Raw genomic sequence first — 4695 nt, 5'->3', positions numbered from 1 at the left:
ACGAGGGGGAAATAAACTTAAAATTAGAACCATGCCATTCAGGTTCGAAATCAGGAAGCACTTTTTTACACAAAGGGCAGTAGAAGTCTGGAACTCTGTCCCCCAAAAGGCTGTGGATGCTGGGGGTCAATTGAAGCTTTCAAGACTGAGATCGATCGATTTTTGTTGGGTCAGGGTATCGATAGATAGGGAGCAAAGGCGGGTAAATGGATTTGAGGTACAGATCATCCATGGTCTAACTGAAGGGCGGAACAGGTTCAAGGGGCTGAATGGCCTCCTCCTGTTCCCAGTGGAAGTGTTGAGAATATGTTTTGTTGAGGCTGTGATGTCTGGGTCAACCCCTGTCCAAACAAGGCAGGCCAGATTTTGGAGTTTAATAACCTTGAAATGAACATTTTTCTTTTGTGACTTGTGCAACTTCGATCAATTGAATAGTTATGTAAGAGAATCAATGCAGTTAATCGAACTTTAGGTTAATAATCAAATTAGTAGTGTAGCGGTTATCACATTTGCTTCATAATGTGATAATTTCCTGGTTCGATCCAGTGTGGGGACATTATGTTGGGCAAATTTATTTTTTCTCTGTGAAATAGCCGGTCTGTTAAATTTAACACGATTTCGTGGTCTCACGAGCACCGGACATTTTAAACCGAGCCCTTAAAAATACAGTGTGTAAAATGAGAAGGGATTAAAAGTTCATCGCATAAAAGAAATTGTTAAAGTTTTCCAACTTCCCTCAGTCGCCTTTCATTCTGCAAAATAACGTTATCGGTTAATTAATGGTGATTAAAACAATGATTGTTTTTTTTCCCACAGAGTTTGAGTAAGTTCATGCGATTAATGTAACAAGTTTTCAAAAGTTGTGTTTTGACTGGGAACCGAGCCTGGGCCATAATGATAAAAGCGATGAATCCTAACCACTAGACCACAAGGTATGGTGGCTTGGTATTTTATCAGATATAACATGGATTTCCCTTTCTCTGTGATTCATCTTTTAATTCGTTTTAGCTGACTGCGGATATTCCCGTCATTAAATAGGAATAAAGTACAATAGGCTCAGGAAACAGTAGCGCCTCTGACTGCCGATCAGAAGGCTGCGTGTTCAAATCACGTCGGGGTCACACTTGTTCTCAGCGCTGGTAGGAGTTTGAATAATTCCGGAATTCATATTGCATTGCCTTTTTCACAATAAACAGAACCCTGCTCTGAATTCTGCCTCACTCGTGTCAGGGAGGGAAGCGTCTGATTCCCTCATTTATTTATTGCAAGAAACATACACAAACAAATTAATTAATTTAAAATCAGCCTGCAGCTCCACACGCACAGAGATAATCACAGCCAGAGAGACAGGCAAACACCGGGAAATAGACAAACCGGTTTCTCAGAGAATTGCCTGTACCTCCACGGTCGAATGTAGGGGCTTTTGTTGTTCGCTTTCGTTCCACACCTTGGAATTCAGGAGAATCTAGTACATGGCTTGTCGGCAAGGCACGGGCGCGATGGCCCGAATGGCCTGCTTCTGAGCTGTATCCTTCTCCGATTCCAAATTCAGCCCCTCGGGCGGAGCCAGCAGCCGCCTCGCTGCAATAACAGACCAAATGGAAAAACTTCACCATGCTCAGATAGCTCAGTCGGTGGAGCATAAGACTATTAATCTCAGAATCGAGGGTTTGAGCTCCACGTTGGGCGAATTCTGTTTTAAACTTTTACGCTGCTTTCGCGAGTGAACTCTTCTCTTGCTTGACTGTCAGTGCAAGAGACGATTCTGTCAGTGCCGCGTCGTGTGCAATGATCAAAACTTCAAAAGGAGCAGAAGGTTATTAGGGGTTCAGATACACAAACCTCTCTGATGAGCCTGAGAATATGTCAGAGGTTGCTGCCTCCCCTACATCTCTTGCCCTCTGACGAGGCACTTGCTCCGGTTTCAATTTACAAACTGGGTGAGTTGGTGATCGGGTGTCGGAGAGCTGGTTTGTGATCTGAGTAGGAGACTCAGCGGCCCCGGGTGAGACAGAGAAAAAAAAATCAGTCCAGGCCCGGCCCCAATCTGTGGATGTGGAAGAAAACACGGGAGGAGGGTGTGGTGTGAGGTCCCTGTCAAACCAACTGCCCGAACAAAGCTGGCCACAGTCACAGAATCAGAATGGCTATTTCCTGACGGGGGGAGGTCGGTTCATGTGGAAAATGATCCAGACGAGAATGATCTGATTCATAAGGTTAGGAGAGGGAAATTAGGGAGCTCCTTCGGAACATTAATTACTTGAAAATGAAGACTTTTTCCTGTGTAACTTGTGTGGTTTTGATGAATCAAATGTTTGTAAAAAGGCATCCGTGGAGAAGGATTGAGAGCTTTTAGGACTAGAGGGGAAATGAGGTGATTTTTTTTTTCACACAGAGGGTTGTTACGATCTGGTAGCCACTCCCTGAAAGGGTGGTGGAAGCAGCTTTCATAGGAACTTTCAAAAGGCAATTGGACAGGTACTTGAAGAGGACTGATTTGCAAGGTTACGGGGAAAAGGCTGGGTTTTTTGGGACTAAATTGGACAGCTCTTTCAAAGAGTCGGCAGGGCATCACGGCCGAATGGCCTCCTTCTGTACTTTAATAGTCCATGATTCTATTCCATGATTTTAGTGTGGGAGAGGAGAGATGTTGTTTAAAGAGAGGTAAAACTGTCCCAATCAGAGCAGAGAGAGGTGACTGGTCGGTTCCCCTCTGCCCAGTATAAGTCTCCAGCGGTTTTTTGTGGTGTAGTGGTTACCAGTTCGCTTGACACGCGAACGGCCCTGCTTTCGATCCTGGGCGGACAATTTATGATGCAATTGCTGTTTACATTCTATATTAATGACTGAGATGAGGGGACCGAGTGTAATGTATCCAAGTTTGCTGATGATACAAAGGTAGGTGGGAAAGTAAGCCGTGAGGAGGACGCAAAGGGAGGTGGACAGGTTAAGTGATTGGGTAAGAAAGTGGCAGTTGGAGTATAAGGTGGGAAAATGTGAAATTGTCCACTTTGGTAGGAATAATAGAAAAGCAGAATATTTTTTAAAAGGTGAGAGTCCAATAAATGTGATATTCAGAGGGAGTTGGGTGTACTTGTAAACAAATCACAGAAAGTTAACATGCAGGTACAGTAAGCAATTAGGAAGAAAAATGGTATGTTGGCCTTTTTGCAAGGAGGTTGGAGTATAAGAGTAAGGGAGTCTTGCTGCAATTAAATAGGGCTTTGGTGAGAACACACCTGGAGTACTTTGATGTAGTCGACATGGATTTTAGCAAGGCTTTTGACAAGATCCCAATTGGCAGACTGGTCAAAAAAGATGTAATTGCACGAGAGAGGTTACAGAGGAGATTTACGGGGAGGTTGCCAGGACTGGAGAATATTGGCTGTGAGGAAAGATTGGATAGGCTGGGGTTGTTTTCTTTGGAACAGAGGAGGCTGAGGGGTGATTTAATTGAGGTGTACAAAATTATGAAGGGCCTTGATAGAGTGGATGTGAAGGACCTATTTACCTTAGCAGGGAGGTCAATAACCAGGGGGCATAGATTTAAAGTGATTGGTAGAAGGATTAGAGGGGAGCAGAGGTTTTTTTTTTTCACCCAGAGGGTGGTGGGGGTTTGGAACTCACTGCCTGAAAGGATGGGAGAGGCAGAATCCCTCGTTACATTTAAATAATACTTGGATATGCACCTGAAGTGGTGTAACCAAAAAGGCAACGCACCGAGTGCTGGAAAGTGGGATGAGGCTGGGTGGCTCATTTTCGGCCGGGTGGCTCATTTTCGGCCTGCGCGGACGCGATGGTCCGAATGGCCTCCTTCTATGCCGTAAATTTGCGATGATTCCACAAAATTGGAAATTGTTTTTTCGAGCAGCAAATTCCCTCAACGGGAATCGAACCGAGGTCGCGGCGATAAAAACGCCGAATCCAAACCACGAGACCACCATGGAAGGCACGTGGATTGTTTATATATATCTGGGAGTGTTTGTATTAGGTACAAATAATATCTCTGGTTTCGTGACTCTGTTAGTTGCAAATGTATCACATGCATCTGTATTATTTATTTATTTATTGGAGTGTGTATATTGTAAAGCTACTTTTGGCGCTGATAAGAGTCTGTATAATTCCGCAATTAATGCTTTATTTGCGTTCTCACAACAACAAGTCTGTCCCACTGGTTCCCCAGAGTCAGGGAGGGAAGTGTCTGATGCCCTCTTTTATTTAATGTTGCAAACAGACACAAACACTCGTATTCGTTCAAAATCAACCTGCAGGTGGACACACACTCAAAGATAAACACAGCCAATGATATGGACGTTATGTTGGGATTGCTGCACATGAACACCCAGGGGCGAGTTTACTGCAATGATAGACAAGAGTGGCCTGGTGATTCAGGCCTGGCTAGCTCAGTCGGTAGACCATGAGACTCTTAATCTCAGGGTCGTGGATTCAAACCCCACGTTGGGCGAATTCTCCTTTAAAATTTTTATTTTGCTTTCAGGGGCGAACCCCAGCTCTGACTCCCCCCTGACCTCCCGTGCAGTGTCACCGCGCACATTGTGGCCGCGCCCGGGCTGATTTCTCTCTCTCTCACCCGGGACCGCTGAGTCTGTTGTACTGTGATCACCAACTCGTCCAGTTTGTAAATTGAAACCGGAACAGGTGCCTCGCAAAGGGCAAGAGAAGTATGGAAGGCTG

At 44.9% G+C, this 4695-nt stretch overlaps 1 non-coding gene across 1 annotated transcript; it reads left to right on the top strand.

Moving 5' to 3' along the window:
* Window positions 1-4392: 4392 nt before the first annotated feature.
* trnak-cuu (transfer RNA lysine (anticodon CUU)) lies at window positions 4393-4465 on the top strand. Its single transcript has one exon. It is a non-coding gene; the product is annotated as a tRNA-Lys (tRNA).
* The last annotated feature ends 230 nt before the right edge of the window (window positions 4466-4695 follow it).

Source organism: Heptranchias perlo, unplaced genomic scaffold (genome assembly GCF_035084215.1).
Source record: "Heptranchias perlo isolate sHepPer1 unplaced genomic scaffold, sHepPer1.hap1 HAP1_SCAFFOLD_55, whole genome shotgun sequence".
Lineage (NCBI taxonomy): Eukaryota > Metazoa > Chordata > Chondrichthyes > Hexanchiformes > Hexanchidae > Heptranchias > Heptranchias perlo.
Note: the sequence above shows the minus strand (reverse complement) of the source record. Positions and strands in the feature narration are given on the sequence as shown.